Here is a 13859-nt window from a genome sequence, read left to right as displayed (position 1 = left end):
TCGAAACCAGGTTTAATTGTCTGTTTCAGTGTGGTACCACATTACTATGTGATTCAAACTAGAAAAAAACCCAGGATCTGGCCAACGAGTATGCGAAGAAAGCAAAATCATGAGCCAGATGCGGACATGACCCATACCTATCCCAGACCTAACCGGTGGTATCCTGTAATATGTGGATCGAAACCAGGTTTAATTGACTGTTTCAGTGCGGTATCACATTACTACGTGATTCAAACCAGGGAAAACCCAGGTTCTGGCGAACAAGAATGCGATGAAGGCAGAATCATGAGCGAGATGCGGGCATAACCCAGGCCTAACCCAGACCGAACCGGTGTTATCCTATAAAATGTGGATCGAATCCAGGTTTAATTGACTGTTACTGTGTGGTACCACATTACTACGTGATTCAAACCCGAAAAAACCCAGGTTCTGGCGAACAAGAATGTGATGAAGGCAGAATCATGAGCGAGATGCGGGTATAACCCAGTCCTAACCCAGACCTAACCGGTGTTATACTCTAAAATGTGGATCGAAATCAGGTTTAATTGTCTTTTTCAATGTAGTACCATATTACTGCGTGATTCAAACCCCAAAAACCCGGGATCTGGCCAACAAGTATGCGAAGAAGGCAAAATCATGTGCCAGATGCGGGCATAACCCATACCTATCCCAGACCTAACCCGTGTTGTCCTATAAAATGTGGATCAAAACCAGGTTTAATTGTCTGTTTCAGTGTGGTACCACATTACTACGTGATTCAAACACGAAAAAACCCAGGATCTGGCCAACAAGTATGCGAAGAAAGCAAAATCAGGACCCAGATGCGGACATAACCCATACCTATCCCAGACCTAACTGGTGTTATCCTATAAAATGTGGATCGAATCCAGGTTTAATTGACTGTTACTGTGTGGTACCACATTACTACGTGATTCAAACACGAAAAAACCCAGGATCTGGCCAACAAGTATGCGAAGAAGGCAAACTCATGAGCCAGATGCGGGCATAACCCAGTCCTAACCCAGACCTAACCGGTGTTATCCTCTAAAATATTGATCGAAACCAGGTTTAATTGACTGTTTCAGTCTGGTACCACATTACTACGTGATTCAAACACGAAAAAACCCAGGATCTGGCCAACAAGTATGCGAAGAAAGCAAAATCAGGACCCAGATGCGGACATAACCCATACCTATCCCAGACCTAACTGGTGTTATCCTATAAAATGTGGATCGAATCCAGGTTTAATTGACTGTTACTGTGTGGTACCACATTACTACGTGATTCAAACCCGAAAAACCCCAGGTTCTGGCGAATAAGAATGCGATGAGGGCAGAATCATGAGCGATGTGAATGCATAACCCAGTCCTAACCCAGACCTAACCGGTATTATCCTCTAAAATGTGGATCGAAACCAGGTTTAATTGTCTGTTACTGTGTGGTACGATATTACTACGTGATTCAAACCCGGAAAAACCCAGGTTCTGGCGAAGAATAATGCGATGAAGGCAGAATCATGAGCGAGATGCGGGCATAAACCAGATCTAACCCAGACTTAACCGGTGTTATCCTCTAAAATATTGATCGATACCAGGTTTAATTGACTGTTACTGTGTGGTACGACATTACTACGTGATTCAAACCCCAAAAACCCAGGATCTGGCCAACAAGTATGTGGAAAAGGCAAAATCATGAGCCAGATGCGGGCATAACCCAGACCTAACCGGTGTTATCCTCTAAAATGTGGATCGAAACCGGGTTTAATTGACTGTTTCAGTGTGGTACCACATTACTACGTGATTCAAACCCGAAAAAACCCAGGTTCTGGCGAAGAATAATGCGATGAAGGCAGAATCATGAGCGAGATGCGGGCATAAACCAGATCTAACCCAGACCTAACCGGTGTTATCCTCAAAAATATTGATCGATACCGGGTTTAATTGACTGTTACTGTGTGGTACGACATTACTACGTGATTCAAACCCCAAAAACCCAGGATCTGGCCAACAAGTATGCGGAAAAGGCAAAATCATGAGCCAGATGCGGGCATAACCCAGACCTAACCGGTGTTATCCTCTGAAATATTGATCGAAACCTCGTTTAATTGTCTGTTTCAGTGTGGTACCACTTTACTACGTGATTCAAACCAGAAAAAAACACAGGTTCTGGCGAACAAGAATGCGATGAAGGCAGAATCATGAGCGAGATGCGGGCATAACCCAGACCTAACCCAGACCTAACCGGTGTTGTCCTATAAAATGTGGATCAAAACCAGGTTTAATTGACTGTTTCAATGTCGTACCACATTACTACGTGATTCAAACCCGATAAAACCCAGAATCTGGCCAACAAGTATGCGAAGAAGGCAAAATCATGAGCCAGATGCGGGCATAACCCAGACCTAACCCAGACCTAACCGGTGTTATACTCTAAAATGTGGATCGAAATCACGTTTAATTGTCTTTTTCACTGTAGTACCACATTACTGCGTGATTCAAGCCCCAAAAACGCGGGATCTGGCCAACAAGTATACGAAGAAGGCAAAATCATGTGCCAGATGCGGGCATAACCCAGACCAAACCCAGACCTAATCGGTGTTATCCTCTAAAATATTGATCGAAACCATGTTTAATTGTCTGTTTCAGTGTGGTACCACATTACTACGTGATTCAAACTAGAAAAAAACCTAGGATCTGGCCAACAAGCATGCGAACAAGGCAAAATCATGAGCCAGATGCGGACATAACCCATACCTATCCCAGACCTAACCGGTGTTATCCTCTAAAATATTGATCGAAACCTCGTTTAATTGTCTGTTTCAGTGTGGTACCACATTACTACGTGACTCAAACCAGAAAAAAATCCAGGATCTGGCCAACAAGCATGCGAAGAAGGCAAAATCATGTGCCAGATGCGGGCATAACCCAGACCTAACCCAGACCTAACCGGTGTTATACTCTAAAATGTGGATCGAAATCACGTTTAATTGTCTTTTTCAATGTAGTACCACATTACTGCGTGATTCAAGCCCCAAAAACCCGGGATCTGGCCAACAAGTATGCGAAGAAGGCAAAATCATGTGCCAGATGCGGGCATAACCCAGACCAAACCCAGACCTAATCGGTGTTATCCTCTAAAATATTGATCGATACCAGGTTTAATTGTCTGTTTCAGTGTGGTACCACATTACTACGTGATTCAAACACGAAAAAACCCAGGATCTGGCCAACAAGCATGCAATGAAGGCAAAATCATGTGCCAGATGCGGGCATAACCCAGACCTAACCCAGACCTAACCGGTGTTTTCCTCTAAAATATTGATCTAAACCAGGCTTAATTGACTGCTTCAGTGTGGTATCACGCTTCTACATGATTCAAACCCGAAAAAACCCAGGATCTGTCCAACAAATATGCGAAAAAGGCAGAATCATGAGCGAGATGCGGGCATAACCCAGGCCTAACCCAGACCTAACCGGTGTTATCCTATAAAATGTGGATCGAATCCAGGTTTAATTGACTGTTACTGTGTGGTACCACATTACTACGTGATTCAAACCCGAAAAAACCCAGGTTCTGGCGAACAAGAATGCGATGAAGGCAGAATCATGAGCGAGATGCGGGTATAACCCAGTCCTAACCCAGACCTAACCGGTGTTATCCTCTAAAATATTGATCGAAACCAGGTTTAATTTTCTGTTTCAGTGTGGTACCACATTACTACGTGATTCAAATTAGAAAAAAACCTAGGATCTGGCCAACAAGCATGCGAACAAGGCAAACTCATGAGCCAGATGCGGGCATAACCCAGTCCTAACCCAGACCTAACCGGTGTTATCCTCTAAAATATTGATCGAAACCAGGTTTAATTGACTGTTTCAGTGTGGTACCACATTACTACGTGATTCAAACACGAAAAAACCCAGGATCTGGCCAACAAGTATGCGAAGAAGGCAAACTCATGAGCTAGATGCGGGCATAACCCAGTCCTAACCCAGACCTAACCGGTGTTATCCTCTAAAATATTGATCGAAACCAGGTTTAATTGACTGTTTCAGTGTGGTACCACATTACTACGTGATTCAAACACGAAAAAACCCAGGATCTGGCCAACAAGTATGCGAAGAAAGCAAAATCAGGAGCCAGATGCGGACATAACCCATACCTATCCCAGACCTAACTGGTGTTATCCTATAAAATGTGGATCAAATCCAGGTTTAATTGACTGTTACTGTGTGGTACCACATTACTACGTGATTCAAACCCGAAAAAACCCAGGTTCTGGCGAACAAGAATGCGATGAAGGCAGAATCATGAGCGAGATGCGGGCATAACCCAGACCTAACCAAGATCTAACCGGTGTTATCCTCTAAAATGTGGATCGAAACCAGGTTTAATTGACTGTTTCAGTGCGGTACCACATTACTACGTGGTTCAAACCCGAAAAAACCCAGGTTCTGGCGAACAAGAATGCGATGAAGGCAGAATCATGAGCGAGATGCGGGCATAACCCAGATCTAACCCAGACCTAACCGGTGTTATCCTCTAAAATGTGGATCGAATCCAGGTTTAATTGACTGTTACTGTGTGGTACCACATTACTACGTGATTCAAACCCGAAAAAACCCAGGTTCTGGCGAACAAGAATGCGATGAAGGCAGAATCATGAGGGAGATGCGGGCATAACCCAGATCTAACCCAGACCTAACCGGTGTTATCCTCTAAAATGTGGATCGAAACCAGGTTTAATTGACTGTTTCAGTGTGGTACCTCATTACTACGTGATTCAAACCCGAAAAAACCCAGGATCTGACCAACAAGTATGCGAAGAAAGCAAAATCATGAGCCAGATGCGGACATGACCCATACCTAACCCAGACCTAACCGGTGTTATCCTCTAAAATGTGGATCGAAACCAGGTTTGATTGACTGTTTCAGCGCGTTATCACATTACTACGTGATTCAAACCAGGGAAAACCAAGGATCTGGCCAACAAGTATGCGGAAAAGTCAAAATCAAGAGCCAGATGCGGACATAACCCATACCTATCCCAGACCTAACCGGTGATATCCTCTAAAATATTGATCGAAACCAGGTTTAATTGACTGTTTCAGTGCGGTATCACATTACTACGTGATTCAAATCCGAAAAAACCCAGGTTCTGGCGAACAAGAATGCGATGAAGGCAGAATCATGAGGGAGATGCGGGCATAACCCATACCTAACCCAGACCTAACCGGTGTTATCCTCTAAAATGTGGATCGAAACCAGGTTTAATTGACTGTTTCAGTGCGGTATCACATTACTACGTGATTCAAACCAGGGAAAACCAAGGATCTGGCCAACAAGTTTGCGAAGAAGGCAAAATCATGAGCCAGATGCGGGCATAACCCAGTCCTAACCCAGACCTAACCGGTGTTATCCTCTAAAATATTGATCGAAACCAGGTTTAATTGACTGTTTCAGCGCGTTATCACATTACTACGTGATTCAAACCAGGGAAAACCAAGGATCTGGCCAACAAGTATGCGGAAAAGTCAAAATCAAGAGCCCGATGCGGACATAACCCATACCTATCCCAGACCTAACCGGTGTTATCCTCTAAAATATTGATCGAAACCAGGTTTAATTGACTGTTTCAGTGCGGTATCACATTACTACGTGATTCAAACCAGGGAAAACCAAGGATCTGGCCAACAAGTATGCGGAAAAGTCAAAATCAAGAGCCAGACGCGGGCATAACCCAGACCTAACCGGTGATATCCTCTAAAATATTGATCGAAACCTCGTTTAATTGTCTGTTTCAGTGTGGTACCACATTACTACGTGATTCAAACCAGAAAAAAACCCAGGATCTGGCCAACAAGCATGCGAAGAAGGCAAAATAATGTGCCAGATGCGGACATAACCCAGACCTAACCCAGACCTAACCGGTGTTATCCTCTAAAATGTGGATCGAAACCAGGTTTAATTGACTGTTTCAGTGTGGTACCACATTACTACGTGATTCAAACCCGAAAAACCCCAGGTTCTGGCGAACAAGAATACGATGAAGGCAGGATCATGAGCGAGATGCGGGCATAACCCAGTTCTAACCCAAACCTAACCGGTGTATTCCTCTAAAATGTGGATCGAAACCAGGTTTAATTGACTGTTACTGTGTGGTACCACATTACTACGTGATTCAAACCCCATAAACCAAGGATCTGGCCAACAAGTATGCGGAAAAGTCAAAATCAAGAGCCAGATGCGGGCATAACCCAGACCTAACCGGTGTTATCCTCTAAAATATTGATCGAAACCTCGTTTAATTGTCTGTATCAGTGTGGTACCACATTACTACGTGATTCAAACCAGAAAAAAACCCAGGATATGGCCAACAAGCATGCGAAGAAGGCAAAATCATGTGCCAGATGCGGGCATAACCCAGACCTAACCCAGACCTAACCGGTGTTATCCTCTAAAATGTGGATCGAAACCAGGTTTAATTGACTGTTTCAGTGTGGTACCACATTACTACGTGATTCAAACCCGAAAAAACTCAGGATCTGGCCTCCAAGTATGCGAAGAAAGCAAAATCATGAGCCAGATGCGGGCATAACCCAGACCTAACCCAGACCTAACCGGTGTTATCCTATCAAATGTGGATCGAATCCAGGTTTAATTGACTGTTTTAGTGTGGTACCACATTACTACGTGATTCAAACCCGAAGAAACCCAGGATCTGGCCAACAAGTATGCGAAGAAAGCAAAATCATGAGCCATATGCGGACATAACCCATACCTATCCCAGACCTAACCGGTGTTATCCTATAAAATGTGGATCGAATCCAGGTTTAATTGACTGTTTCAGTGCGGTATCACATTACTACGTGATTCAAACCAGGGAAAACCCAGGTTCTGGCCAACAAGTATGTGGAAAAGGCAAAATCATGAGCCAGATGCGGGCCTAACCCAGTCCTAACCCAGACCTAACCGGTGTTACGCTCTAAAATATTGATCGAATCCACGTTTAATTGTTTGTTTCAGTGTGGTACCACATTACTACGGGATTCAAACTAGAAAAAACCCAGGTTCTGGCGAACGAGAATGCGATGAAGGCAGAATCATGAGCGAAATGCGGGCATAACCCAGACCTAACCCAGACCTAACCGGTGTTATCCTCTAAAATATTGATCGAAACCAGGTTTAATTGTCTGTTTCAGTGTGGTACCACATTACTACGTGACTCAAACCCGAAAAAACCCAGGATCTGGCCAACAAGTATGCGAAGAAGGCAAAATCATGAGCCAGATGCGGGCATAACCCAGTCCTAACCCAGACCTAACAGGTGTTATCCTCTAAAATATTGATCGAAACCAGGTTTAATTGACTGTTTCAGTGCGGTATCACATTACTACGTGATTCAAACCAGGGAAAACCAAGGATCTGGCCAACAAGTATGCGGAAAAGTCAAAATCAAGAGCCAGATGCGGGCATAACCCAGACCTAACCGGTGTTATCCTCTAAAATATTGATCGAAACCAGGTTTAATTGACTGTTTCAGTCTGGTACCACATTACTACGTGATTCAAACCCGAAAAAACTCAGGATCTGGCCAACAAGTATGCGGGAAAGGCACAATCATGAGCCAGATGCGGGCATAACCCAGACCTAACCCAGACCTAACCGGTGTTATCCTCTAAAATATTGATCGAAACCAGGCTTAATTGACTGCTTCAGTGTGGTATCACACTACTACATGATTCAAACCCTAAAAAACCCAGGATCTGTCCACAAATATGCGAAAAAGGCAAAATCATGTACCAGATGCGGGCATAACCCAGTCCTAACCCAGACCTAACAGGTGTTATCCTCTAAAATATTGATCGAAACCAGGTTTAATTGACTGTTTCAGTGCGGTATCACATTACTACGTGATTCAAACCAGGGAAAACCAAGGATCTGGCCAACAAGTATGCGGAAAAGTCAAAATCAAGAGCCAGATGCGGGCATAATCCAGACCTAACCGGTTTTATCCTCTAAAATATTGATCGAAACCAGGTTTAATTGACTGTTTCAATGTAGTACCACATTACTGCGTGATTCAAACCCCAAAAACCCAGGATCTGGCCAACAAGTATGCGAACAAGGCAAAATCATGTGCCAGATGCGAGCATAATCCAGACCTAACCCAGACCTAACCGGTTTTATCCACTTTAATACTGACCGAATCCAGGTTTAATTGACTGTTACCTGTGTGGTAACACATTACTACGTGATTCAAACCAGAGAAAACCCTGGATCTGGCCAACAAGCATGCGAACAAGGCAAAATCATGTACCAGATGCGGGCATAATCCAGACCTAACCGGCTTTATCCTCTAAAATATTGATCGAAACCAGGTTTAATTGACTGTTTCAATGTAGTACCACTTTACTGCGTGATTCAAAGCCCAAATACCCAGGATCTGGCCAACAAGTATGCGAAGAAAGCAAAATCATGAGCCAGATGCGGACATAACCCAGACCTAACCGGTGTTATCCTTTAAAACATTGATCGAAACCAAGTTTAATTGACTGTTACTGTGTGGTACCACATTACTACGTGATTCAAACCAGAGAGGACCAAGGATCTGGCCAACAAGTATGCGATGAAGGCAGAAACATGAGCGAGAAGCGGGCATAACCCTGACCTAACCCAAACCTAACCGGTGTTATCCTCTAAAATATTCATCGAAACCAGGTTTAATTGACTGTTTCAGTGTGGCACCACATTACTACGTGATTCAAACCCGAAAAAACCCAGGATCTGGCCAACAAGTATGCGAGGAAAGCAAAATCATGAGCCAGATGCGGACATGACCCAGACCTAACCGGTGTTATCCTTTAAAACATTGATCGAAACCAAGTTTAATTGACTGTTACTGTGTGGTACCACAATACTACGTGATTCAAACCAGAGAGGACCAAGGATCTGGCCAACAAGTATGCGATGAAGGCAGAAACATGAGCGAGAAGCGGGCATAACCCTGACCTAACCCAAACCTAACCGGTGTTATCCTCTAAAACATTGATCGAAACCAGGTTTAATTGACTGTTTCAGTGCGGTATCACATTACTACGTGATTCAAACCAGGGAAAACCCAGGATCTGGCCAACAAGTATGCGAAGAAGGCAAAATCATGAGCCAGATGCGGGCATAACCCAGTCCTAACCAAGACCTAACCGGTGTTATCCTCCAAAATATTGATCGAAACCAGGTTTAATTGACTGTTTCAGTGCGGTATCACATTACTACGTGATTCAAACCTGGGAAAACCAAGGATCTGGCCAACAAGTATGCGGAAAAGTCAAAATCAAGAGCCAGAGGCGGGCATAACCCAGACCTAACCGGTGTTATCCTCTAAAATATTGATCGAAACCTCGTTTAATTGTCTGTTTCAGTGTGGTACCACATTACTACGTGATTCAAACCAGAAAAAAACCCAGAATCTGGCCAACAAGTATACGAAGAAGGCAAAATCATGTGCCAGATGCGGGCATAACCCAGACCTAACCCAGACCTAACCGGTGTTATCCTCTAAAATGTGGATCGAAACCAGGTTTAATTGACTGTTTCAGTGTGGTACCACATTACTGCGTGATTCAAACCCGGAAAAACCCAGGTTCTGGCGAACAAGAATGCGATGAAGGCAGAATCATGAGCGAGATACGGACATAACCCATACCTATCCCAGACCTAACCGGTGTTTTCCTCTAAAATGTGGTTCGAATCCAGGTTTAATTGACTGTTACTGTGTGGTACCACATTACTACGTGATTCAAACCCCAAAAACCCAGGATCTGGCCAACAAGTATGCGGAAAAGGCAAAATCTTGAGCCAGATGCGGGCATAACCCAGACCTAACCCAGACCCAACCGGTGTTATCCTCTAAAATATTGATCGAAACCAGGCTTAATAGACTGCTTCAGTGTGGTATCACACTACTACGTGATTCAAACCCGAAAAAACCCAGGTTCTGGCGAACAAGAATGCGATGAAGGCAGAATCATGAGCGATGTGCGGGCATAACCAGTCCTAACCCAGACCTAACCGGTGTTATCCTCTAAAATGTGGATCGAAACCAGGTTTAATAGGCTGTTTCAATGTGGTACCACATTACTACGTGATTCAAACCCGAAAAAACCCAGGTTCTGGCCAACAAGAATGCGATGAAAGCAGAATCATGAGCGATGTGCGGGCATAACCCAGTCCTAGCCCAGACCTAACCGGTGTTATCCTGTATAATATTGATCGAAACCTCGTTTAATTGTCTGTTTCAGTGTGGTACCACATTACTACGTGATTCAAACCAGAGAGGACCAAGGATCTGGCCAACAAGTATGCGAAGAAGGCAAAATCATGAGCCAGATGCGGGCATAACCCAGTCCTAACCCGGACCTAACCGGTGTTATCCTCTAAAATATTGATCGAAACCAGGTTTAATTGACTGTTTCAGGGCGGTATCACATTACTACGTGATTCAAACCAGGGAAAACCAAGGATCTGGCCAACAAGTATGCGGAAAAGTCAAAATCAAGAGCCAGATGCGGGCATAACCCAGACCTAACCGGTGTTATCCTCTAAAATATTGATCGAAACCTCGTTTAATTGTCTGTTTCAGTGTGGTACCACATTACTACGTGATTCGAACCAGAAAAAAACCCAGGATCTGGCCAACAAGCATGCGAAGAAGGCAAAATCATGAGCCAGATGCGGGCATAACCCAGTCCTAACCCAGACCTAACCGGTGTTATCCTGTAAAATGTGGATCGAAACCAGGTTTAATTGTCTGTTTCAGTGTGGTACCACATTACTACGTGATTCAAACCAGAGAGGACCAAGGATCTGGCCAACAAGTATGCGAAGAAGGCAAAATCATGAGCCAGAAGCGGGCATAACCCAGTCCTAACCCAGACCTAACCGGTGTTATCCTCTAAAATATTGATCGAAACCAGGTTTAATTGACTGTTTCAGTGCGGTATCACATTACTACGTGTTTCAAACCAGGGAAAACCAAGGATCTGGCCAACAAGTATGCGGAAAAGTCAAAATCAAGAGCCAGATGCGGGCATAACCCAAACCTAACCGGTGTTGTCCTCTAAAATATTGATCGAAAACTCGTTTAATTGTCGGTTTCAGTGTGGTACCACATTACTACGTGATTCAAACCAGAATAAAACCCAGGATCTGGCCAACAAGCATGCGAAGAAGGCAAAATCATGTGCCAGATGCGGGCATAACCCAGACCTAACCGGTGTTATCCTCTAAAATGTGGATCGAAACCAGGTTTAATTGACTGTTTCAATGTGGTACCACATTACTACGTGATTCAAACCCGAAAAAACCTAGGTTCTGGCGAACAAGAATGCGATGAAGGCAGAATCATGAGCGATGTGCGGGCATAACCCAGTCCTAACCCAGACCAAACCGGTGTTATCCTGTAAAATGTGGATCGAAACCAGGTTTAATTGTCTGTTTCAGTGTGGTACCACATTACTACGTGATTCAAACCAGAGAGGACCAAGGATCTGGCCAACAAGTATGCGATGAAGGCAGAAACATGAGCGAGAAGCGGGCATAACCCTGACCTAACCCAAACCTAACCGGTGTTATCCTCTAAAATATTGATCGAAACCAGGTTTAATTGACTGTTTCAGTGCGGTATCACATTACTACGTGATTCAAACCAGGGAAAACCCAGGATCTGGCCAACAAGTATGCGAAGAAGGCAAAATCATGAGCCAGATGCGGGCATAACCCAGTCCTAACCCAGACCTAACCGGTGTTGTCCTCCAAAATATTGATCGAAACCAGGTTTAATTGACTGTTTCAGTGCGGTATCACATTACTACGTGATTCAAACCAGGGAAAACCAAGGATCTGGCCAACAAGTATGCGGAAAAGTCATAATCAAGAGCCAGAGGCGGGCATAACCCAGACCTAACCGGTGTTATCCTCTAAAATATTGATCGAAACCTCGTTTAATTGTCTGTTTCAGTGTGGTACCACATTACTACCTGATTCAAACCAGAAAAAAACCCAGGATCTGGCCAACAAGCATGCGAAGAAGGCAAAATCATGTGCCAGATGCGGGCATAACCCAGACCTAACCCAGACCTTACCGGTGTTATCCTCTAAAATGTGGATCGAAACCAGGTTTAATTGACTGTTTCAGTGTGGTACCACGTTACTACGTGATTCAAACCCGAAAAAACCCAGGTTCTGGCGAACAAGAATGCGACGAAGGCAGAATCATGAGCGAGATACGGACATAACCCATACCTATCCCAGACCTAACCGGTGTTTTCCTCTAAAATGTGGATCGAATCCAGGTTTAATTGACTGTTACTGTGTGGTACCACATTACTACGTGATTCAAACCCCAAAAACCCAGGATCTGGCCAACAAGTATGCGGAAAAGGCAAAATCATGAGCCAGATGCGGGCATAACCCAGTCCTAACCCAGACCTAACCGGTGTTATCCTCTAAAATATTGATCGAAACCAGGTTTAATTGACTGTTTCAGTGCGGTATCACATTACTACGTGATTCAAACCAGGGAAAACCAAGGATTTGGCCAACAAGTATACGGAAAAGTCAAAATCAAGAGCCAGATGCGGGCATAACCCAGACCTTACCGGTGTTATCCTCTAAAATATTGATCGAAACCTCGTTTAATTGTCTGTTTCAGTGTGGTACCACATTACTACGTGATTCGAACCAGAAAAAAACCCAGGATCTGGCCAACAAGCATGCGAAGAAGGCAAAATCATGAGCCAGATGCGGGCATAACCCAGTCCTAACCCAGACCTAACCGGTGTTATCCTCTAAAATATTGATCGAAACCAGGTTTAATTGACTGATTCAGTGCGGTATCACATTACTACGTGATTCAAACCAGGGAAAACCAAGGATCTGGCCAACAAGTATGCGGAAAAGTCAAAATCAAGAGCCAGATGCGGGCATAACCCAGTCCTAACCGGTGTTATCCTCTAAAATATTGATCGAAACCTCGTTTAATTGTCTGTTTCAGTGTGGTACCACATTACTACGTGATTCAAACCAGAAAAAAACCCAGGATCTGGCCAACAAGCATGCGAAGAAGGCAAAATCGTGTGCCAGATGCGGGCATAACCCAGACCTAACCCAGACCTAACCGGTGTTATCCTCTAAAATGTGGATCGAAACCAGGTTTAATTGACTGTTTCAATGTGGTACCACATTACTACGTGATTCAAACCCGAAAAAACCCAGGTTCTGGCGAACAAGAATGCGATGAAGGTAGAATAATGAGCGATGTGCGGGCATAACCCAGTCCTAACCCAGACCAAACCGGTGTTATCCTGTAAAATATTGATCGAAACCAGGTTTAATTGACTGTTTCACTGCGGTATCACATTACTACGTGATTCAAACCAGGGAAAACCAAGGATCTGGCCAACAAGTATGCGGAAAAGTCAAAATCAAGAGCCAGATGCGGGCATAACCCAGACCTAACCGGTGTTATCGTCTAAAATATTGATCGAAACCATGTTTAATTGTCTGTTTCAGTGTGGTACCACATTACTACGTGATTCAAACTAGAAAAAAACCTAGGATCTGGCCAACAAGCATGCGAACAAGGCAAAATCATGAGCCAGATGCGGACATAACCCATACCTATCCCAGACCTAACCGGTGTTATCCTCTAAAATATTCATCGAAACCTCGTTTAATTGTCTGTTTCAGTGTGGTACCACATTACTACGTGACTCAAACCAGAAAAAAACCCAGGATCTGGCCAACAAGCATGCGAAGATGGCAAAATCATGTGCCAGATGCGGGCATAACCCAGACCT

The sequence above is a fragment of the Colletes latitarsis genome, chromosome 14, assembly GCF_051014445.1.
Source record: "Colletes latitarsis isolate SP2378_abdomen chromosome 14, iyColLati1, whole genome shotgun sequence".
Classification (NCBI taxonomy): domain Eukaryota; kingdom Metazoa; phylum Arthropoda; class Insecta; order Hymenoptera; family Colletidae; genus Colletes; species Colletes latitarsis.
Note: the sequence above shows the minus strand (reverse complement) of the source record.